At 49.9% G+C, this 25,046-nt stretch overlaps 1 pseudogene across 1 annotated transcript in view; it reads left to right on the plus strand.

Moving 5' to 3' along the window:
• LOC307186436 (olfactory receptor 1571-like) overlaps positions 1–21,163 on the plus strand; it is a 41,363-nt pseudogene extending 20,200 nt beyond the window's left edge. Inside the window, exons 3-5 of the transcript in view lie at positions 18,946–19,454; positions 20,710–20,812; positions 20,978–21,163. The product of the transcript in view is annotated as an olfactory receptor 1571-like (transcript). The remainder of the gene's footprint in view (positions 1–18,945; positions 19,455–20,709; positions 20,813–20,977) is intronic.
• Positions 21,164–25,046: the final 3,883 nt, after the last annotated feature.

Consider the following 25,046-nt stretch of genomic DNA (forward strand, 5'->3'; position numbering starts at 1 on the left):
ACATGCCCGGTGCCCAGCCCCTCTGAGACAGGAATAGCCCCGTGAGGATGAGATGGTGGAAATGCTCTGCGCCCACGACCGATGTCGCCCCTCACGCCTGCCTGGACAGCTGGACACGACCAGGCCTGCATGCAGATACTCTTGTCTCCCAGATGAAGAGGCGGTTGGAGATGGCTGGCGTCTTTCCTCGGGCCGGGCTGGGTGCCTCCTTGGGGTGGGGTGGGGGGGATGGTCCCCCATGAAGCTGGAGCCGGTGCATCTCCTTCACATCCTGAATCGATTCCCCGAGTCGCTGAGCACTTTTCTCTAAACAACTTCATTCTTTCCATTTTGCAGGGATTTTTTTAACGGGAGGCAAAGGCTTTTCCAATATTAAGTGAAACGTGTGTCACGCGGGGCTCACAGAGAGCAGCTGACCTGGCCCAGCCCCTGGAGCGCAGCACGGACACCGCCCGCCCGGCCTGCAGAGGCAACGGCCTCTCTGTGACTCCAGCTTCTTGTTCAGGGACCACCATCCCTGCCAGGATGTCACTCGCTCGTCCCCGAGTGCCCACGCCTGGCACAGTCTCATAAGTGCTGATACATCACGTATGCGACGGGCTAAGGACCCTGAGCGCTCTGGGAGGCAGGACGCAGCCCCGTGGGCTCTGAACACGCTGAGGAGGGTCCTCAGAGTCTCTGGATTCCTCGGCTGACTGCTGTGGAGGCGGGAGCAGCGGGGCCCAATGCCTCGGGACAGGACGGTTTTGAGGGCCTCAGACGTGCTTCTCCTCACTGGCAGAATGTGGTCGATCCAGCGCTGGTTGGGGGGGCGGTGTGTGTGTGTCTGTCCCTCGGCTCCGGGGTCAGCAGCCCATCTCAGTCTCATGGTGCTTCAAAAGCCAGCTGGTGCTTTTGGGGGTGAGACCAGGTTTGGGTTTGGGAGGGTCCACCTTCTTCTTCCTACTTCCCTGAGTTGCCCACATTTTCCACAACATTTTCATAATTTAGAAAGCTAATTTTTCAATGTCTGCACTAATTTTGGAAACAGCGTTTCTATGTATCCTCGTTTCCAGCCGCGCTCCTGAAGGGTCTACGATGCAATCCCTTCACTCCCAGGATCACTGTGGGATGCACTTGGTCCAAGCAGCAGCGCACCTGCCTGTCGTGGGATGGATGCCCCACCGTGGCCCTGTGCTCCCCTTCAAGCCTACCGAGTCCTTCCCCTGCTCTCTGCCAGGCTCATCTGGGCATTTTCTGTCCCAAACCTGAAATGGCCATTTCTCCAAGAAGCCCTGGCTTCCCAGAGTGAGAAATGGTCTTTAGAAACCACAGTTTGGTGCTAGGTGTGCTCAGTGCTGGTACAGCGCCATTGTTTCCAGTGGACAGATTTAGGAAATATACGTATTTTTAAGAGGAGAAAAGGCAGGAGCTCTGACTACTATTTGTTCAGATTTATTGCTAACGAGCTTCTACTTTGCTTCATTGACTCTACACGGGGATCTCTGAGAATCTCTCTTCTCTTACGTAAAAATTTTGGTTGTTACCGCAGTAACTTAATTCCTCATTTATTCACTCCTACAGTCTATCTGAATAGTTTCAAAACAACAGCACTGATAAGACGAACCTTATGAGTACCAGATGCACGTTAAGGCTTCTGTGCGATTCTCTGAGCTCTTAGAATATGTCCCACTGGGGATGCACAGTCACAATGCTGTATTTTAAAATCTCTTGAAATAATATATGTTGAAGTCATTTACTAACCACAAATTTGTTTCTAGTTTTAAAATATTCTTTAGGGATTGATTTTCTTTAAAAAGTTATAAAACACAATCATATGGTTCCCCAGTCAAAACTCTATGACCAAGCACATTCTAGAAGCTTCACTTTCATCCCTCCCCTTCCTCACCCACCAGGCAAACGTTTACCTGATGGCTTTTGGTTTACCTTCCATTGTTTCTTTTTGAAGATGCAAGCAGAAAAAACTTTCAGAATTGCCCTTTTCTTACACCAAAGGTAGCTGTCTTATTCTTCCACATAAAAACCCATCCTGGGGACCCTTCCAGCTAGGCACAGGGAGGTCCTATGCTCCTTTCCAACAGTTTCCGGGGTCTCTCCTGCTGTCCACTGCGACTGCAGAGCTGCTGCCCTTTGGGTCTGCCCCACAGCTGCCCAGACCCTGCGAACAGCGACTTACCTTGCCTCCCAGCGGTTGGGGCTCTAATGTCTGCAGGCCCAACTTCATGCGACCTCTGAAATTTATCCCAGTTTTGAAGTGTTTGATGTACACTCCACGCCCACCAGGAATCCTCCTCCTCGGCAGGGAGGCCCAGGCTCTGGGCCCAAGGCCCCTGCAGTATTTGGGAAGGTGGCCTTCAGCTGACTGCCCAGTCCAGACGCACGTGTGAGCCAGGGTCTCCCTGTGGAGAACGGAATTTGTCTGATCAACTTGGACCGGAAGCAGCTGCTGGAGCTGCAGAAGGCAAAGCGGGTGCCAACCCTGGCTCAGAGGGACCCAGAGGGTCACTGGGGTTGGCCTTGGTAACTGGACAGAACACCCAAGAGGTACCTCTGAGCCAGGCCTGGGTGGGCCCGTGACCTCGACTGGGGTATCATGGAGGCTGGATCTCCTCCCAGCCACTGGGTATGCTGGGTGCCTCCACACCAGGCAACTCAGGAGATTCTTTGATAACTTGTGACCTGATTCTTGGGGGATGAAGAGCACCCCATCCCTTTGTCTGTTCACTCACTCGTTGGTGCCCCCTGGGCCTCTCTCGCCCTCCAACACCGTCTATAAAAGGTGAACTTTTGCATTTTCTCCGTGAACACGCCTTGTGGTCCAGCCCAGCAGACCCTGCTTCTCAGGCTGCACCCTTCATTGCCTTTGGGCCATCTGATGACTGTCTGTAGAAGTTCAGCTGGGCGGGGTGAAGATCTAGGTGCCGGGGATACATCAGGGAAACCATGGGGCCCGGAGTCAGGGACAGGGGACAACATAGCCAATTGTGTACATGAAGCAGGCTGGCCGGGGATGGAGCCAGGAGAGACGTGAGGGGGCTGTGGCCCTGGCAGAAGCCCGAGGGAGGTGAGTAGGTGTGCCTGGCCAGGAGAGCACCACAGGGCTCGCCCGGGGGACACAGGGGACAGCGGTCCAACAGCTGCAGAGGGTGGGCCGAGGGGAATGCATGGGGCCCCGTGTCTCCTGCTGTGAGGAGCACAGGCCCCGGGAGAGGCGTGGGGCAGGGGTCCAGGTGGGAGACGACCCCACCCAGGTGGCCGTGGAGCAGGTGGTGAGACAGACGTGGGTCCTGGAGGTGCTTTGAAGGTAGAAGTGGGAAGGTTTGCGGAGATTAGATGCAGTGTGAGGGGAAGAGGGGGCCGAGAAGGACCCCAAGGATTGGGGCCTGAGTTACAGGAATGGTCGAGCGGCCCAGAGCTGAGCCAGGAACACGGGGGAGAAGCGACTCAGGGAGGATGGACTGATCAGGGAGCTCAGCTTCTCTAGCAACTGTCCTGACAACAGCTCCCGGGCCTTCTCCTCTGTGAGGTGTCATCTTTTTGTGTCCCCAGCACCCAGCACAGAGATGGGCACACGAGGGGCCTCAGTACATTATCTTTGGAACTGAATTTTTAAAAATCAACCTATTATAGCCCCTTGAGGTTTACAGGATAAACTGACACCCAGAGCTGGGCACAGAGAGTGCTTGAGGCTACTTACTGGCAGAGTCAGGGTTAAAACAAGCTCTTTCTTCTCAGCTGTTCCAAATTGCCCCTCAGGCACCGCAGTTGGGAATGGGGCCCAGGTTCTCATAGATACTTAATGTTTCAGAGCTGGAAGAACCTTTGGAAACCATAGTTACTATTGGAAAGGGTCCATGGTGACACCACACCCATACCAAGAACAGGGTTCTTTGAAGAAAACAAAAAAAGAAACAACTGGAGAATAAGCCAGAGTTCTTAGAATTTGAAATGTGATTTTCAAAATAAAAATTCAGTGGAGGGCTGGAGGAGAAAGAGGAAGAATGAAAATTTAGAAAATTTTCTAAAAGGTAGAGAAATGTAGACAAAGATGTGGATGAGTTCAGGACAAAGTAAGTATGGAGGTTTAATCTGGGTGCTCCTAAAACCACCTGTTAGGATTTCCAGAATGAGAAAGCAGAGAACTGTGAGGGGAAATACTAAAAGAATTAATAGAAGAAAAGTTTCCGGAGTTGAAGAAAGTCAATCAGACTTAAAGGCCACAGTGTCCTGAACAGGAGGAAGGACAGAACATCGGCCCCTGAGGTGCCTGCTGAGATCTGGGAACGTTGGCGCAGAGAGAAGGTCCTAAGAGCTCAGCAAGAGGAAGACGGAGCTCCTTGCAGGGGAACAGAATCATGTGCAATCAGCGTTGCGGGTGTTAGATTTCCATGTAGGGCCTTGGGACTTCCAGTAAGCGATGGCTTGGAACCTGGAATTCTATACCCAGCCAAACGGTCCATCAAGGCTGATGGAGAAGCAGAGCCACCTTAGGGCCTGCAAGAGCTCCAAACATGCATTTCCCATCTGACCTGCAACGAGGCTTGGAAGGAAGAGGAAGACATGTGACTGAGGGAAAGTGCTCCCCTGCTTCCCCCACCCAGGAGCACAGAGAGAGTGTCTGACAACTGGCCCAGGTCCAGATGGTACCGTCCTAGTCAGGCAGGGTCAGAGCCCCTCGGAGCGAGGTCTCCGAGGGGTGGAGTCCTTTCGGCCACAGAATCATTAAGGAGCGGATGAGCTGGGGTGAAGACACATATTTCCATCATCAAGAAGGAGGAAGGCAATTGGAAACTCCCAGCTCAACACAATGTGCACGAGAGAACGGACGTCTGGCTGTGCGGGAAGCCGACGGGGCAGGGGCGAGGGCAGCAGAGGATGTGTGGGGGGAGGCCTCCCACCTGTCCCATCGCCCTGGTGGCACTGCTTGTCCACGGGACCCCATTCCTTCTCTGCAGACCCAACCATGGCACGAAGGGAGTGTGCTGCTCCTGGCCATGGCCGGCAGGAAGCATGGAGCAAGGCATCTCTCTGACACGGGAAACAGGACGCCAGAAACCCACTTGCAGAAGACAGACGCTTTAACTGAAGAAAAAATAAAATTAAAGAAAAACTTTGAATGGACATTTGGCCTGATGGTACTTTATTTCATTATTAAGTTGTAAATCCCTTTTCTATGCTGATGAGCAAAGCTGGAGGTTAAGTATCACCTTTGGTCCAGGGAGGTGGTCGGGCTGGGTGAGGCTCTAAACAGGGTGTGAAATAAATGTGACGCATGCTCTGCTCTCATTCCCTGGGGTCAGCGTCAGACCCCACCCCAGCCCACGCTCCGCTGCAGAGGCCTCCGTGTGTGCGGGAGACTGGGGCCACAGGGTCACACACAGAGCCACTCAGGGGGAAAGATAGGAAGGGACCGTCTGCACCTCCTTCCGCCCGCCCTCCCTCCTGGCCTTGAGGCTACACTTGCTATCGAGCACCAGCACATCTGCGGCCCAGGACGGGGCTGCTTCGTGTCTCCTCGGTGCCGCAGGTGTTTGCACCAAGCTTAGAACACCGAGGGTGCTGCTGACGGAGCCAAAGCCTGAAACGCAAAGCAGAGGTTTGTGCTCCTTGACCTAAAAGGGAGTGTACGTAGCGTGAACCTTGAAAATGTATAAGTAGTGCTGTAGCTGATGGAGAGGGGAGGGAGAGAGAAGGGGGGGAGGGGGAGAGGAGGGGGGAGAGGAAGGGGAGGGGGAGGGGGAGGGGAGAGGAGGGGGAGGGGAGAGGAGGGGGAGGGGAGAGGAGGGGGAGGGGGAGAGGAGGGGAGGGGGAGAGAAGAGAGGGAGGGGGAGAGAAGGGGGGAGGGGAGGGGGAGGGGAGGGGGAGAGGAGGAAGGGAGAGGAGAGATGAGGGGGAGGGGGAGAAGAGGAGGGGAGGGGGAGGGAAAGGGGAAGGGAGAGAAAAAAGGAGGGAGGAGGGGGAGGGAAGAGGGAGAGACAGGGAGGGAGAGAAGAGAGGTGGGGGAGAGGGGGAGGGGAGGAGGAAGGCAGTGCAGTGTGCCAAGGAGCCGAGAGGATGTCCATAGGTGGCCCAGACCTAGAGACCCAGGTCCCACAGGGCTGGTAAAGCCAGCATGTCCCTTTTCCTAGAAATCACCCAAAAGCAGCACAGAGGAGAAATAAAGGTGCAAGCTCCCTTTTCTGGAAACCAAGGAACAGGGGATTGCCCAGACCTTCCGACAGGTGAAGTGAGGGCTCCCAGAGTCCTGTGATGAGCAGGAGGGAGAGGAAACTGAGGAGCTGGAGGGGACAGAGGGGGCCTCGCAGCACACCTGGAGGCTGAAGCATCAGGCTGGAAGGGGAAGGCGGCTGCAAAGAGGACCAGTGTGCAGGAGACGGCCTGCACCGAGCAAGGCGGGGAGGAGGAAAGAAGCTGCATTCCTGCCGCATCGGGAGAAACCAACGTGCCGGAGCAGCCGGGACGCTTTCTACAAAGCAGAGTATTTAAGGCGAGTTCTAGGGACTTCCCTGGCGGCCCAGTGGTTAGGACTTGGCACTTTCACTGCAGGGGTTCAATCCCCGGTTAGGGAACTAGGATCCCTCATGCTGTGCGGTGCGGCCAAAAAAACAAACAAACACAAGTTATAAAGCCTCAGTGTGTATGGTAGCGCCCGTGGGTGTAATTGAATAGAGGAAGTAGACCCCCATGCACACAGGGGTGTGGTCTGCACTGAGACCAAAACTCACATCCTCGGGGAAATTAGTAGCTTGGTGGGGACACCTGGTAGCTACCTAGAGAAAAAGTTAGTTGCATTTATACATTACCCAGTGCAGCAGGATAAATTCCAATTGGCTCAAATATTTAATAGTTAAAAAATAAAATCTTAAAAGTGTTTTTTTTTTAAATGGGAGAATTCTTTAAAAATTCAGAAGGGAAAAGGCTTTTTAAATTGTGACACAAAACCCAGAAACTATGAACAGCTGATAAATTTGTCTATAAAAAAATAAAACAATTTCTGCACATCCTAAGCTGTTGTAACCAAAGTCAAAAGACACAGTGGGTTGTGCACCTCGTCTCATCCCACAGACAAAGGGCTCTAATATATAAAGAGCTCCTAGGAATCAAGAAGAAAAAGACTAATAATATAAAAAGTGAGAAAGAAAACGTCAGAGAATTGGCCCACATAAAGAGAAAGTAAGCGTTCTAAACCCATGAGAAAAGTGCCCTTAGCCTTACCTGGGGCCCTGTTTCACTGACTGGACTGGGCAGGGCCCCACTTTGCTGACGCTGTGCCGTGGCCTTGACAGGGGGCCTGTCACACGAGCATCGTTCCGCACACAGACCCGTGGACCTCACGTGTCCACGCCTAGGAGTTTTCTTGCAGATGCACTGCATGTGCGTGCACCATCGCTCAGACCCAAAGAAACCACCCTCCGTCAGCCAGCTGGGGCCTGCGTGGTTCACACGGAGGATGGTGCAGAGACATGGAGCCGGGGGACACTCTTTCTGTCCAAGGGGGTCGCCCGGATGTCCCGGTTCCTGGTTCAGGCAGAGCACGGGCAAGGCCATGGGCAGAGGGACCAGGGTGTGATGGCCCTGATCCTGACATTGCCGGCTGGACGTGGGCTGGGGGTGGGGAGGGGACACCCATGCTCCTATATTTTGAACCCTGTACATGTATTATCTACACTAAAGTGGAATTACTGTTATTTTTCTTTCAAAGAACCCAGAGTGTAAAGCTCTTGTTTTGGGTTAGGTGGCCACCCCCCCGAAGAAGGGAGCAGAGCCAGCCACGTGCGTCTCCCTGGGAAGGGCAGCCGGGGACGCAGGACGAGGCGGAGGATGGCTTTCCCGCTTGTGTGCTTTGATTTCATGGTCTGAGTATTTACGATTACTTTTATCATTTGTTTTAAAATGCCATTTTGGCTCTTATGTTTGTGATTTCAAAGAGTAAATGGGGAGAACTAAATGAAGTGGAAATCAAGTTTCATCAGAAAACAGAGGTTTAGGACCAGTATCTGAGATACACTGCTGTTTAACCGGGGGCCCACGGCCTTCACCAGGGGGTGCCCAGAGGGAACAGGTGACCCAGGGGCCCTGCAGGTGGGGGGGGGCTGGCCCAAGAAGCTCCCTTTTATCTGATTTACATGATGGGGTTAGACTTTATTTGGGAAAAAGTTTCTGCCACTAAATGTAACAAGGGTGAAAGACCCCCATGTGCAAGGCGCACATACCGGTGCTCAGGTCGCTGCCGACGTCGGCACACGTGGCCGCGGCGGAGTCTGGAGAGTTCCTCGATCTCTGTTTTTATGGAGAAGCCACTGAGAGTGGGAGCTGGGCTTCATGCTCTGCGCCCAGCACAAAAGTCTCTCTATTTACGGATGTGAAAGTGGTGATTAAGGTGGAAATCAGCCCTCACCACAGTGGCTGTTAGTTTAAGGCTCTACAGATGTTTATTTTCAGCCTGAAATTTTCTGTGTAAATTCACAGCTTACAGTTTAACTGAATTGCTTTCATTCATTTTTGAATTTACGTACAGTGACGAATTCCTTCCTTGCCGCTTTAAAAGCATCTTCCAGGCTTTGTTATGTCGCCCACAGATAAATCAAAAGCAGTGGAGATGTAGGAGCTGAAGTGTTTCCTTTGTCTGCCCTCTGAGAGTAGCCCCTGGTGTCTGGGCGATTCTGGGAAGAAAAAGAAAAACTAACAAACTTAAGTGAGTGAAGAATCGCTTGGCCTTGGTGAGTCCGGAACCTCACCAACGTTCAGCGCTGGTTGTGCCCGGAGGTTCTGGGGTAGCTGCTTGGTCTCTCTCCTTCTGGGTGGCCCCCCACCCATGTGGACGGGTCTCCTGGGGTGATGACCCTGCAGCTCCACCCCACACCCTTCTCTTGCCTTTCTCCCCAAATCCACTTCAGGAGAGAGAAATGAGGAGAATTCCGCCAGGCCCTGGGCCCTGCCAGGGTTCTGGCCCCCCGTCCCAAGCAGACCCCAGGGACTGTCTTGGGAACATCTTGTCACCTAGGGATGAGTGATGGAGAAGGCCCAGGAGGGCTGGGGGGTTACTCCGTTTATTTATTGCTCCAGACCACTATGGTATGAACAGAAACACTTTCAAATCGTAATAACACTGAATAAAAGTGAAAATGCCAACTACGTCTATTTTCAGGCATTAACACACAAAGTAGGTGTTTATTATTGACTCTATTTCCTTTTAAAAACAAATCATCTTTTTTTTTTAACGCTCAACACTTCAGAATAATAAACATATGCTAACTACATAAGATAATGATAATCATAAAATTTGACCATACATTTGTTCAGCACTGTATATAAAAACATTATATATATTATATAATTTTGGTGGTTCCACAAAATACCTGTGACATAGGCAAAGCAAGTAATAATGTTCCCACTTTCAAAAACCAGGTGAGAAAATGAGTGGTCAGGAAGGAGGATCACTTGTCCCCGATCCCAGAGTCAGCAGGTGACCTGTGGGAAAATACGACGCTCAAAGCCACTGGACTGTGCTGCCTTGGTGTCCCGGGTCCGAGAGGCAGGGCAGTTCTGATGTCACCAAGTGAGAGAAGGGCCTTCCACCGAGAGCAGGTTACACTTGGCCGTGCGTGGAGAAGCTCATGGGTGGGCCACGGGGATTCCTAAATCAGGGATGGGAAACTTCCTTTCTTTTTTCATTAGCAAATATTAGAATTACTTAAGTAAAAATATGGTTTAATTTAGTTGAATTGTTTCTCTTTTTATTCAATCTTTTACTTCAAAAAACTTCAAACTCACAGAGAAGTTGAAAAGTAGTACATACAATAAACAACTGTATACTCTGCGCCTGTAGGTTCACCCATTTTAAACATTTCTGCGTATCCTGCTTTCTCTTTCTCTCTCTACATACACACACACCTTTTTACTTTTTGGTAAACCGTTTCAAGGTAAGATGCAGACCTTGTGACGCTCCCCTCCGAAGTGCTTCTTCTGAGAGCAAGGATTCCCGCAGAGTAGCCGCGGCCCAGCACCCCCTCCAGATGTCCCCCTCCCACTCATACGCAGCCCCACCCACTTCTCCCCACGGGCCCGCCAGCGCCCACCCCTGCTGCGCGTGCGTTGAGTTTAAGGCACTGCGGGATCCGGGTTGGCCAGGACACCTCGTTCACAACCACAGGGCTGTGCTTCTCCTTCTGTACCACCTCCTCCTCCAGGCTCCGCTCCTGCCAACCCCAGAAGTCCCGTCTGAGCAATTTAATGGGTGGCCCGAGGGCGGGTAACGTGCCTTGGTACCATCTGGCCCTAAACCATTAGCGGCTCGTGGCCTTTCACGTTTCACCACTCCGTGAGTAGCCGGGAGGTCCTTTGTTGGTGTGACCGCACAGCTGTGTAACGCGTGTGAAGCTGACGTAGCAGTTAATGTCAAATCGTCTATTTAAATGCTTCTCTCCCGGTTTAGATGTCAGGGACCCCGCCTTGAAACCCAAAGCCGGGTCCGAAATCCTTCTCTGCATGCCCAGACGTGAAGTAAGGCTGTGGTCGTCTGAAGGAGGTACCATCTCTTTGGCTTAGAGAGGAGGTGAGACTCAGCAGAGGACGGAGGAGAGACAGTGGGGTGCTGCCGTGGTGGGGCTGGCAGGGCCCAGGTTGTGAGCAACAGAGCCACGGCTGTGGGGTAAGCACGAGATGCTGCAAGGGAAGACAGTCGACGGCGGACTCTTTTCTCTTTTTTCAGTGGATTTAATGCTCCGCCAAAGGAAAGTGGGAAATAACGTGACTAACTCCATGCAGCCCACCAGCGACCACAGAGTCAGGTCACCACCAAATGCTCGTTCCCCTCACAGCCGCGGCCTCCCAGGGAAGGCCAAGCCCTGAGTGGATGTGACAGAGCCCGAGGGAAATTGCTCACGCCCGCACTGCAGCTACAGGAAGGTCTTTCCTGTTGTTTGCAAGAAGATGATCTAGTTGCCAGTCTAAATATAAATCAGCGAGCTGTTTTCAACATTAAAAATAAAATGTGCGCTGCTTGTTTGCGTCTGAAGAAATTTTAATGTAGACTTATAAAAATTTGATCAGGGAATATGATTCTTCTCGGGGATTTCAGGATACGTCTGATTATTCCCCTGCTGTTTTTGCCTTAATATATTTTAAAAAATTAATTAATTAATTTTATTTTTGGCAGTGTTGGGTCTTCGTTGCTGCGCGCGGGCTTTCTCTAGCTGCAGCGAGCGGGGGCTGCTCTTCGTTGCGGTGCACGGGCTTCTCATTGTGGTGGCTTCTCTTGTTGCAGAGCTCAGGCTCTAGGAGCGTGGGCTTCGGTAGTTGCAGCACATGGGCTCGGTAGTTGTGGCTTGCGGGCTCTAGAGAACAGGCTCAGTAGTTGTGGCGCACGGGCTTAGTTGCTCCGCGGCATGTGGGATCTTCCCAGACCAGGGATCGAACCCGTGTCCCCTGCATTGGCAGGAAGATTCTTAACCACCGTGCCACCAGGGAAGCCCCTTGCCTTAATATTTTAAAACATTTCTCTCCTTGTGAACAAAAGAATGAGATATAACTTGTTCTGCTTCCAGTCATGGCCAGGTAGCTCCTAATCAGACTGTCCTTTCACAGATGACAACTATAAACTCTGAATGATACATGAAAGCAAGTCCATGAAGGTGCTAGGTAGTGACCCAGAGTGCGCTGGTTCAGTATTCTAAAATCAATTAATGTAATCTGTCACACCAACAGGAAGAAAAATCCCAGGAGCATGTCAACAGATGCAGAAAAAATATTTGACAAAATCCAACATCTATTCATGAAAAACACTCAGTAAACTGTCAGTAGAGGAGAACTTCCTCAACAGGATAAAGTACATCTACAAAAATCCTACAGCCAACATCATACTGCATGGTGGGAAACTTGAAGCTTTCGTACTACGATCAGGTACAGGCAAGGGGGGACGTCTCACCTCCTTTCAACATCAGACCAGAAGTCTCACCTAATGTGTAAGATAAGAAAAGGAAATAAAAGGTATAGGGATTGGGAAAGAAGACATAAAGCTATTACCAGATGACCTGAGTGTCTAGGTAGAAAATGAAAAAGAATTGACCAAAAAAAGCACCCTGGAACTAATAAGTGATTATAGGAAGGTTGCAGCTTACAAGATTAATGTACAAATGTCAACTGTTTTCCTATATACCAGCAATGAACAAGTGAAGTTTGAAATTAAAAACACCATTTACATTAACACCCCCCCAAACAAAATATTTAGGTATAAATCTAACAAAATATATACAAAGACCTATATGAAGAAAACTACAAAGTTCTGATGAAAGAAATCAAAGAATTAAAGAAATGCCAATATAGTCCATGTTCATGGATAGGAAGATTCAATATTGTCAAGATATCAGTTCTTCCCAACTTGATCTATAGACTCAGTGCGATCCCAATAAAAATCCCAGCAATTATTTTGGCACTGTCAACAAACTGCTTCTAAAGTTTACATAAGAGAGGAAAAAAGACCCAGAACAGCCAATACAATATTGAAGTAGAAGGACAAATTCAGAGGACTGACACTATCCAGCTTCAAGACTTACTGTACTTCAAAACTTCCTAAGCTACAGCGAAAGAATAGACAAACAGATCAATGGAGCAGAATAGAGAGCCCAGAAATAGACCCACATAAATACAGTCAACTCCCCTTTAATAAAGAAGCAAATGCAATGAAATGGGGCAAAGATAGTCTTTTCAACAAACGACGCTGGAACAAATGGATATCACACACACAAAAATGAATCTAGACACAGACCTTACACCCGTCACAAAAATTAACTTACAATGGAGGACAGACCTAAATATAAAATGCAAAACTATAAAACTCCTAGAAGATAACATGGGAGAAAACCTGGATGGCCTTGGGTTCGGCAATGACTTTTTAGATAAACACCAAAGACATGATCCACAAAAGAAAGAATTGGTGGACTTCATTAAAATTAAAATTTTCTGCTCTGCAAAAGACACTGTCAAGAATAGAAAGACAACCCAAAGACTGGGAGAGAATATTTGCAAAACACATGTCTGATAAAGGACTGTTATCCACAATATACAAAGAACCCTTAAGATTTAAAAATAAGAAAATGAACAACCTGATTTAAAAATAAGCCACAGACCTTAACTGACACTTCACCATATAAGATATACAGGTGGTAAATAAACATATTTAAAGATGTCCCACATCTATGTCATAAGGGAAATGCAAATGGAAACAACAACGAAATATCACTACACACCTATCAGAATGGCCAAAATCCAGAACACTGACAGCATCAAATGCTGGCGAGGCTGTGGAGCAACAGGAACCCTCATCACTGCTGGTGGGAACGCAGAATGGAGCAGCCACTTTGGAAGACAGTTTGGTGGTTTCTTATAAAACTAAATATACTCTTACCATACAATCCAGCAATCATGCTCCTTGATATTTACACAAAGAAATTAGCAACTTATGTCCCTAAAAAACCTGCACGTACATGGATGTTTATAGCAGCTTTATTCATAATTGCCCAAACTTGGAAACAATCAAGATGTCCTTCAGTAAGTTAATGGATAAATAAACTGGTCCATCCAGACAATGGAATATTATTCAGCACTAAAAAGAAATGAGCTATCAAACAATGAAAAGACACGAGGGAACCCTAACTGCATATTACTAAGTAAAAGAAGCCCATCTGAGAAGGCTGCATACTGTGTAATTCCAACCATATGACATCCTAGAAAGGGAAAAACCATGAAGACAGTAAAAAGGTCAGTGGTTGCCAGGGGTTGGGGTGGGGAGGGCTGTATAGGTGGAGCACAGAAACTACTCTGTATGATGTTGCAGTGGTGGCTACACGTCAGTACGCACCTGTCAAAACCAATAGACTGGACGACAGCAAGGCTGAACCCTAGTGTAAACTAGGGACTTTGGGTGATAATGACGTGTCAATGTAGGGTCATCAGTAACAACAAATGTACCATCTGGTGGGAGATATTGATGATGGTGGAGGCTGTGCACGTGCGGGGGCAGGGAGTGTATGAACTATCTGCATTTTTCACTCAATTTTGCTGTGAAACTAAAACTGCTCTAAAGATGTCTATTAAAATTTGTACAGCTAAGATTTGTGCATTTCAATGCACATAAACATACATAAAAGGCTAAAATAGTAATAATAACTGAGTGAGAGTGAGACGTAAGTGGAAGAATAGATTATCAGGAATGGGAGGAGGTTCATGAGTATTGCAGTGTCGGCTACACAGAAGTGTTTTATATAATTCTGTGTAACATGCTGGAACTATTCCATAACATAATGTATTCTTCAAAAAAGCAATTAAAGAGAAAATGCTCAATGTGAAGACAGTCAAAGGCTATTCAACGTGTGCACAATTGGAGCCCCGGAGGAGGAAAATTACACCAGTGGGACAGAACAAATGTTGAGGCATATCATTCAAGAATACTCTTCATAATAAAAGAAGACTTTTAAAGATGTCACATTAGATCTCAAGAAAAATGAACACCCCACGGCACTGTCAATACTAAGATACCTGGGAATTTACTAGACTTAAAATAATTAAAAAACAAATCTTTGCTCAGCAGCCCAGTAAGAATATGGAGTTAGTTATAAAGAGAAAAAAAATCAGTCTGCCCTCAGACTTCTTCACAACAGTAACTGACACCAAATGATACCAGAGTGACACCCCTGAGATCCTCAGGGAAAGCCAGTGTGAACGCAGTTTTATATCCAGCTAAATTGTCATAAGTGAGAGCCAACTAACCACTTCTCAGTGCAAAAGCTCAGGAGATGTTATTCCCACAAGCTAGAATGTAAACTGCAGCCAACTAGGAAACGAACTTTAAAACATTGCCAAATATGGCTAGGACAAGTTTGTAAGAATGTAAGGTCATAAATTTCTGACCACAGAGAAACTGTGATGCTAACAATGGTGTGGAGTGAAAAGGAGCATGGAGCTGGGAAATCGGAAAAGTGTGCTGATTTCCTCATCTTTACAGCCAGGGGCTAAAAGACATTATTTACAATTGATAGAGCAAATGATAGAGGCGCAGGTGTGTTTAACAGCAAGTGGTAAGCACTAAGCGAGACGATGGGTTATGGAGGGGCGGGGCGAGCAAGGAACCGCTGCGTCACTCAGTGCTCTGCTCACGGTGGCGCTTGGTACATATTGCTTAGAGATAGGAGAATACACTAGCAGCAAACACAGAAGCTAATTACTCCAAATTTAGAAATAAAATTAATACCTCCAAAATTGTTCTCAAAATATTAGGTGTTTATTTTACCCAAAACGTGATGAGAGTAAGAAATATTGTCTGCGTGTGTCACCCCTTTCAGGCTGATCTTTTTTATTTCGTATCCAAACCCGATGGTGGTAAAGGCTGGAGAGCCAGAAGCAATAGCAAAAAAGACACTTCCATTTTGTGATTATATAGTTTTACAATCAGAGGAGCTCGATAAAATAGGATTTCAGAGTTGTTTTATCTTTTCACTAAAGATTACGTTTCTTAGGCCAACATGAGGTTGGATGGTTAACTTTCAAGGTTTTTCTGCAGAATACCTCTCAACATCTAAAAATCCCTAAGACTGAAGAACTGGCTGTCTGCTACACTAAAACCACGAGATGGCTTTCTCAAGCTGGTTGTGGACCCCAAGCACTCCACTGTGAAAAGAAAGCAAACCCCTAAAATAAGTTCCCATCACTAGATGATATATTCCTTTGGTAAGAAATAACTTGCAAGGAAAATTCCATATTCGATGGCTGCAGTTTTAAATTTTATTTTGGGTTCTCCATATTAAAAGCATGTTGAGTGGAAATTGTCACCGATTAATAATAAGGTAATTATTATGCTTACAAACTAAATTTATCTTCTTCTGATCAGGCTTTCCCACCGAAGGTCCTTCAAATCGAGAGCAACTTAGATAAGAGTGCTGGTTTCTCCTCCTTGCTTTGAAATTCTCTTCAATTCTCGATGTTGGCAACTATGAGACAGACGATCCGCCCACCTTGCCCCCATGCAGCCTGTTGTCAGGAAATATCACGACCATCTGGGCAGGATTCGGACGCTCTCTGCAGAGAACGCCAGACATCGGCCCATCTGGTGAACAGCTAGACTCGCTGGTTGAGGTGATTTTCACATAGTTTTTGTACAAACTGAAAATGCAGTGTTCGATTACAAAAGAATTTAGAAAAATAAGTGTGATTAGAGCAAAGCTGTGCAGGGATCAAAATAAAAATAATAATAATAAAAATACCAGGAGAGCACGTTGGAAGAAAAACAGGAAAATTTGTTTAAAAAAACTAAAAGCCGTTCAAAGAAATGCAATGTTAGCCACAGAAATTCTTTTTAGAAACCACATCTTCAGTTCAACGTTTTTATGGTATTTACATTAATTTTGGTTGAAAAGAACCACATAGATAATACTTTCAGTAATTTTTGAGTCTAAAATAATTATGTTTCTCTGTATGCTCATAAAATAACAATACTACCTGTATTTGCTGATTTAAAGGAAAAAAATAGTTCGTAAGTGCCAAATGTGTGTCTAGAAATTCCCTGGTTTCTTGCTGTCAGTGGCAGAGTTAAAGTGACCCACTGCGTCTGTATGAATCTGTACCTGCGTCATTGTCAAATCCAAACTCGTCTTAATCATTTTTATTCTAGAAAGCACTGGAACTTCTCAAGTGTATAAATAGTCATCTGTCAACAATGCATGCAGGCGCTGCTTCACAGACCCAGCCGCCCTTCTCCTGGTCCACCGTCTGGGGACATCACTCAGCCTCCTTGTGGCCGGTGGGCTCTGACTGAGTTCCAGCTGACAGCCGAGCAGCAGGGACGCAGCACCTGCAGAGGCTGCTCCCGCCCCGCTTCCCTGCGGCAGCCCGGTGGCCCTGGGGAGACAGAGGAGCCTCTAGTAGCTGGTCCCTGAACGCCTGCGTGGAGGAGGGATCCTCTGTCCCTCTACTCAGACATCCACCCCGCGCCCTGCCCGCCCATCAGCTAGAGCCTCTTTCCACTTTATACTCAGGCAGTAAATACGCTTCTCTGTGTTTGTGCCTTTGAACAGTTCGGGGTCTGTTTGTTTCTGCGGTCAGCCTACCCCAGTGCACCCAGCGAGCGGTTAGGTTTCGTCTCACACCTTCATCCTGAAATATCGCTCAGCGTCCCTGGTTTCTGTTCACCTCCTGATGTTAGCTTCTGTTCCGCAATGGGAGCTGGTTTAGAAGCGTTCTTCCCGGACACAGAGCTTTTGTTCCGAACACCCTGTCCTTGTGGTGGTTTCCCGGCAGCGATGATTAACTCTGCTTCGCGGAGGCTCTGTCACACTCGCCACGTCCCTCTCCATCCTGGGATCTGACGGTGGGTGTCTGCCAGAGCTCCCGCTCTGACCTGCTATGGCCGCTCCAGAACATTCCGTCGCGGGGGCGTCTGAGCTCACAGCAGGTGCTCAGACTCCATTTGGATGTGCTCGGGGCGGAGCCTTTACTCAGCTGTACGTCCTCCAGCCCAGGGAGCTTGCCAGGCCTGTCCCTCCAGGAGGCTCCACTCGGAGCAGGTGATGGGACAGCAGACTGCAGAGGCTGGCTGTCCAAACCACGCTTCCAGAGAATTGAGACCTAGGGCGTGGAATACGGGAAACATTGTCACTTTTGCTATACAAGCTCTACCTATTAATTGCATAAAAACATACAATTAATAAACAAAAAGTAGAAAAAGACACAGCTCCATCACACAGAAAAACGACTGACATATCTGTATCTGCACGAACACACAGAACTATGCACACTGTCCTGTAGAGTCCGGGGATGCCATGTGTGGTCTCTCCTATACAATTTTTCATGGAATAACTATATCACTAGCAGTTTTCAAGATCAATAATGTAGATCTACTGGGTCATTGTAATAGTGTTGAGAATGACATTGTTTTGAATACATAAAATTTATAGATTGATCCTGTATTGTTGAGCACTTATTTGCTCTGATTTTAGCTCTAATAAGAATGCTGTGCAAACACTGTCGGGCGTATATTTGGGGCACGTCTCTCATTATATCCTCAGGATTAATTCTAAGAAGTCAGAGAGATTTTTTGGTGGATTTTATCAATGTATCCCACAGAAACAAGGGGCAAAAGCTCCGATGTCCACCATGTTCCCTCCACACCGGGAATGACATCCTTTTTAACGCCTGCTAATCTGATCACTGAAACGCGGTCTATTTACCGTTTTATGTATGGCGTTGAGCTATTTTCACATAATTGACCACTTGCTGTTCTTCTTGTTAATTGCCTGTTGCCTTATCATCTGTTTTTTCTTAGTCTTTTTTAAATTGATATATAGACGTCCTTTAAACAGCAAGACGTTAACCCTTTGTTTGTTTTACTTGCCGCAAATATTTCTCCCAGTTTGTCATATGCCTTTTCACTTTGTTTGGGTTTTTGTCGTTGTTTGTTTCACTCTGTCAGTCTTTCTTCCCGCCCTGATTTATGCCTTTATCCTCAGTAGTTACCATAACGGTGTCAGGTACTCTGTGTTTACGTCTGTGTTTGATTTTTACGTTCAGCTCTTTAAATCTTGGACACTTTTCTGGTTCACGGTGCAAGGTGAATTCCCTGCCCATGGAATACATGAGGGACCCTCAGAAGCTGGTAGACTTCAGGGAGACCCCACCCCTCCTGCCCACAAGGCAGGCGCACACGCTGGTGCTGTGGTGACGGGACCAGAGCCTGCTCGTGTCTCCCTGGGCTGCATCTCCCTCTCGGTAGGTAAATCCACCCACCCTTAAGTGGGGATTGTATTAGAAATGTTGTTGCGGAGCTTAGCCTTAACTTTATGTAGATATAGAACTGTTTCATTACATACAATCTCAAATTAATTCCATTCCTCCAAGGGCGAGACCCTGGACCCCGGCTGTGGGTCGTTTAAGAGAGGATGCTTTATCCAGACATAGAGCAAAGTTATTAGCTATGAAGGATGCGTCACACAGATTTATTTTCTCACATTCTTTGCAGTGTTGGACATCTTTCGCCTGACACTATGGCCTGTGACCACTCTGTGGCCATCTGCCACCCCCTGCACTGCACAGTCGTCATGAACCGCTGGTACTGTGGACCGCTGGTACTGATGTCCTGGATCATGAGTGTCCTGAATTCCTTGTTACAAAGCTTAACAACATTACGACTGTCCTTCTGCACAAACTTTGAAATCCCCCACTTTTTCTGTGAACTCAGTCAGATGATCCAACTTGGCTGTTCTGACACCCTTCTTAATAACATAGTGATGTATTTTGCAGCCGTCCTGCTGGGTGGCGGTCCTGTTTTTTGGTATTTTTTGTTCATATTCCAAAATAATTTCCTCCATACGTGGAATTTCATCAGCTCAGGGGAAGTATAAAGCATTTTCCACCTGTGCAAAAAAAACCCCAAACCAAAACAAAAGACAAGATGTTCTGAGCTGCAGGTGCCTGGGGACCCCAAGGACCTCATGGCAGGAAAACAACTGGCAAAGAAAGTGCCCCAGGGAGGGGAAACCTCGAAGGAAGATTGGAGCCCTCCAGAGACTGTCCATTAAACAGAAAAACATCCTTCCGACGCCAACTTGGCTCCGCAGCCTGGATGGTAACAGACAAAAGCCTAGTAACCAAACGGGCGGGCGTCCAGGAACTCTAATGCAGCCTCAGCTCATCGACCGGGGTGGACACCGGAGGTTCTAGGAGTTACTGGGTCATAAGACTCTGCTCAGTTTATCATCTTAAGACGATGAGCTGAACTCTCACACGGAGCCGGCTGGAGCGAGTCCATGCACCGCCGGACGACGAACAGGCGAGTCCTTCCATCCCACAGACCTGCTTCGGGCCGAGACGGAGGAAATGGCATGAGGTCCTGGGCAACTGTCGTGCTGTCTGCAGAAGGAGGACGGGAAACAGTGGCCGGGCCGTGACCAGGATGGGAACAGCACTGCTGGGTGGCCGCCACGAGGCCAGCATCTCCCAGCACAGCTTGCCCAGCTGGCCGCGCTCCTGTCCCTGGTCTGCCGGCCTTGGCCGAGCTCTCCTCTCTTCACTTGCCTGCAGTGCCTCCCGGGGACCCACCTTGTTGGGGGTGATTAAGCAACTCGAGGTTTGCTGCCTACACCTCTCCCTGGACTCCTGCAGGCGCACCTGTGTTGGTCAGGGCTCCTCAGAAACAACAGGGTGTGTATACAGAGAAAGAGGTATTACAAGGATCGGTCCACGTGAGCGGGGAGGCCGAGAAGTCCCAAGACCTGTGGGGTGGGTCGGCGGGCTGGGACTCACGAGAGTGGGTGCTTTAGTTCACGCCAAGCGTGGAGAAGGGTCGATATCCTGTTTCAGAGGACGTCCGGCAGGAGAATTCTTTCTAACTCGGGGGAGGTCAGTCTGATGGGACGAGGAGGACAGTCTCAGTTCACAGATTTAAATGTTAATCTCATCCAGAAACACCCAGAATAACGTCGGACCAAAGACCTGGGCACCCCATGACCCAGTCAAGTTGACACATAAAATTAACCGTCACAGCACCCAACTACCATCGAGTCCTCTGCATCTAGATGCTACCAGGCACCTCCAAGCCAACAAGTCCACGATGAGCGTCTGCCCCGCTCCCCAAGCCCACCGCAGGGAGCAGCTGTCCCACTGGCCCCTCACTCATGCGGGAGCCTGGGACCCACTCTCCACGCTTGTTTCTTGCTCGCCCAGCGTCCAAGCTGTCAGCACATGTTGGTTCTACCCCCGAAACACCCAGAATCTGGCCTCTTCTTGGCGTCCCCCTGCCCCGCCCCCTCGCCTCGTGGCACAGATGGTGAGCTCTGCGCTGAGAGCCACGTTCCCAGCCTCTGCTAGAGTGCACTGCAGCTGCCCCCGCCAGAGCCCCTCCTCCCAGGCCCCTGCACCCGCTGGCCCCATGGGAAGTGGGCAGCAGGGGGGTGCCCACTCCTGGCCTGGCCCATCCGTCCCCATCGGACAGTGGAGGCACCCAGGGGAGTCCTGGCACTGCAGACCCCAGCAGCCTGGGATCCCGAATGGCTGCGTGGAGTGCTCGCCGTCCGAGCCCGAGTGTGTCTACTGCAGCCGGAGCTACCTGAGCGAGCAGGTCGTCAGTCGTCCCCACACCCTCCATCCCCCCACCCTCCGCATCAGCATCACAGTCTGATCTTGAAGTCCTCCCTGCAGCGTTGGGTCACACATTAACTCAGAAGCCCTCCCCCAGCTCCTTGCTTTGCTTCCCTGCTTCAAGCATCTGTGCTGCACCCTCACCAGTGAGAGCCGGTGTGTGGGCTCTGTGTTTGTGTCTGTCTCTCCTTGAGGAAAGGACCGAACCTCCAGCCACCCCCATCCCCGCCCCCCATGAGCTCGGGAGTGTATTACTGGGTGAGAAAGCAAGGTGAGAAGTTTCAGCACAGCAAATCGTGACCAGGACCACCCTGGAGGCCCAAGGCGGTGCCAGGCAGGGAGCCGGGGGTGAGTGGGGCGGGGGAGGAACAGCTCCTGGGTAGGATGGTAATGCATCCCTGCCTGGTGGTTTGGGAGGGCAGGGGGGAGGGTCCTCCTGGCCTGGGGGGAAGCTGTTAGCAAGAAGCCATCTAAACCAAAAGCCATCAGAGGGGCTTCCCTGGCGGTCCAGTGGCTAAGACTTCACCTTCCAATGAAGGGGGTGTGGGTTCGATCCCTGGTCGGGGAGCTAAGATCCCACATGCCTTGGGGACAAAAAAATCAAAGCATAAAACAGAAGCAATATTGTAACAAATTCAATAAAGACTTTAAAAATGGTCCACATCAAAAAAAATCTTTAAAAAAAAAAAGCAACACCCATCAGAGCGTTAAATCTTCAGAATCTTCAGAGCACTGAGCCTCCACGGGCACAGAGTCCGAAAGGCAGGGGGCGGGGCCAGGCCAGGCTCACGTGGTCCAGGAGCCTCCACGGGCGCAGAGTCGGAAAGGCAGGGGGCGGGGCCAGGCCGGGCTCACGTGGTCCAGGAGCCTCCACGGGGCGCAGAGTCCGAAAGGCAGGGGGTGGGGCCAGGCCGGGCTCACGTGGTCCAGTAGCCTCCACGGGCGCAGAGTCCGAAAGGCAGGGGGCGGGGCCAGGCCGGGCTCACGTGGTCCAGGAGAGGTTGGGCTCCGCGGGGAGCAGGCCAGGCCAGGCCACCCCTGCTTTAAGTCAGAGAAGGACATCCCAGCAGGATCCACGTGGACACAGGGGGAGCTACGGACACCCACGGACCCAGCTGTCGCGAACTCCTGGGTTTGAGATCTCTCCATAATAAAGAATGGGAAGGTACGACAATTCAAACAAGGGAATTCACTTCCAGCCATGATGGAGGAATAGGGACCAAATTTGCCCCCTTGCTTGGAACAACTGAAAAACCCAGGAGAGACAAAATACATGAAACAATGGTTCTCAAGGTTGGGGTCAGACAAGGGTCAGACAAGGAAGGACAGCCATCCCCGAGAGACGGGAGACCCTGCGATGCCCCGGGCTGCGGTGAGGGGAGGGGAGAGGCCCAAGGACAGGTTGACCTGAGCCGTCTCTGCAAACCTTTGTGACCAAAACCTACGGCATCCTCAAACAGAGCCCTTGAGAGCTATGCTGATGTGGAGCCCAGGGTGGGGGCCCTGGACTGTTTGAGCTCAGGGTGGTCCTCAGGGAGGGGCTGGGCCAAGGGGAGGGGCTGGAAGCCCCTTTCATTCCACCATCCCCCCCCCCCCCCCCCCGCCTTGTGTTTTGTGCAGGGGTCCTCCCCTCCCAGGAGCAGACCACCGCTCCGGGTGAGCCCAGGGAATGCGGCCAGCAGAGCCTGCATATGGTGCCGGCGGCCTTGGGTGGGGTGGGGGCGGGGAGGAGGGCCAGCTCTAAAGGGAGGGGTTGCCAGGGAGGCCAGAGCAGCGGTGCAGGAACGGAAGGGCCACGCTGCTCTCTTCCTCCTCCACCCTGCCGGTGGGTCATGGCCAGGGCGAGACATGTGAGCCCAAGTCTGCCATCAGGTTGGGCAGGAAAGTGCACCTGTCGGGACTGCCCAGAGCGTTCTTCTCATCCCTGTGGGCGCCCTGAGCCCCCTGGAGATGCAGGGGGGCACGGCGTGGGGACAGCCCAGGGTGGCAGTGCTGTGGCTCCGGAAAAGGAGGTGGCTGCAGAGCTGAGACGACATTGAAGAAGAATCCCAGGGACAGAGGGCAGTGCAAGGGCGACTTCCAGGCACAAGCTGCAAGGGCAGGGCAGGAGCAGCCGCTGCCCCGCTGCACAGGCGAGGCGTATCCCGCATCCTGTGCCACGGGCCCAGTGCCTGCACCTCACGGCGGTGGCAGCGCCCAGCCTGCCTCAGTCAGACGCTGTGAGCCGAAGGCTCTGCTGGTCTTACTGCACTAGAGCTGCTGGGACAAGAACAGTCACATTCAACTCCTTTCTGCCGAGTGCCCTGAGCTGGGGTGGCACACCCAGCACGGGAAGCCCGCCCTGCAAACAGTAAGGCTGGTGCCACGCTCCCACGTACTGAGAGGTCTGCTGCGGAAACCCCTCTCCAACCCAGACTTGAGTCACCCGCTTCCACCTCTGGGCTCCTTGAATCTCAAATGAGCCATGAGAAGAACAAAACAAAAAGCCATTTCTTTACTGTCGACGTGAAGACAAAACCCCAGAGCTGACCTGGGGGGCAGAGACGGCTCCGCTTGTCGACGGTTATCTCTCTTCCTGCACCTTCTGGCCTCCTCTATTCGTGGAAGGCCAGGACTGAGCTGCAGCAGAATGAAAGGAAACGCGGGACGGCAGGCGTTCTCGGCAGAGCGGGGACGGCAGCTGCTCCAGAAATCCTGAAGGAAAAATGGTTTCCCATGAAACATCTGCTTGTCAGAGAGGCAAATGAGAGGCAGTTTTAGGAAAGATCAGTGTACCAAGCACTCGTTTGCAGACAGCCACTTCCTTCTTCCCCTCCTCCACCCAAGGTCATCTGGGTGACCTTTTAAAATTCTTTTTGAGAATAGTGACTTGGTTGTTTTTTATAGGAGGGATGCATGCACATTGTAAAGAGTCAAACAATTCCAAAGGTTACGAGAGAGAGCAAAAACAAACAAAAAATTCACTGCCAACCCCACGGCCAGAAATACCCCTTGTTCTCGTCGGGGGAAGCAGGTCCCGTGCAGACCACCGACAGACTGGCCGCTGGGTCACACAGGTGGATAGGCAGAGGGATAGAGTGCAAGGACCTTCGCTGGTTTTAACAGAAGAAAGAGAAATCGAGCGAAATCGAAGACTGCTAAGCTTCACGTAAATGAATCTTTGTCACAAGAGATTATCTCTGAAAGATCCTCCAAAGAGAACCAGAAAAGCCCCAAATAAAAAGACTCCAGGTTGGGACCAGCTTTCCCTACCACACAGCACCCCAGTCAGGTGTGTGAGTAGACAGCCAGACCCAGGATGGAGGAGAAATCGGAAAAAGGCCCATGTACATCAACGAGTTAGTATATGGCAAAGGAGACCTCTCACATCCCTGGGTCAAAGTGGATTTTAATAAACAGTGTGGAGCGTGGGATGGCCTTTGGGAGAGAGTAAAGTAAGTCCACCCCCGGGGCGGGCGCGAGTGGTGGAAGAAACAGGTGAGGGAGGTTAAAAGGTAATGGAAAAAAAATGAAGAAAGAAAGAAGTACAGCCAAGCTTCCCAGAAGAAAGAACAGTCTTTCTCGGGAAACTTCTTTGGAAGTCGTACGGTCCAATTTTCTTCCATGTAAGGGAAGACAAGGACAAGCGTGTAACAAGAGGTATTTAGAGACAACCTAAGGGTCACTTGTCACACTCCAGCTCCAGGACCACATCTGATGTAAAGTGACTATCAAATAGAGCCTTAAATATACTTTTATATATATATATATATATATATACACACACACACACACACACACACACATATACATATATGTGTATATATGTATAAATATATGTGTGTGTATATATATAAAAAATAATTTAAAATAGCATTTCTGTATGCAGATTCCTAGGGAGACAATACATAGGGAGAAAATAACCAATCATATTAGAGGGGGGA

Source organism: Stenella coeruleoalba (assembly GCF_951394435.1).
Source record: "Stenella coeruleoalba genome assembly, chromosome: 5".
Classification (NCBI taxonomy): domain Eukaryota; kingdom Metazoa; phylum Chordata; class Mammalia; order Artiodactyla; family Delphinidae; genus Stenella; species Stenella coeruleoalba.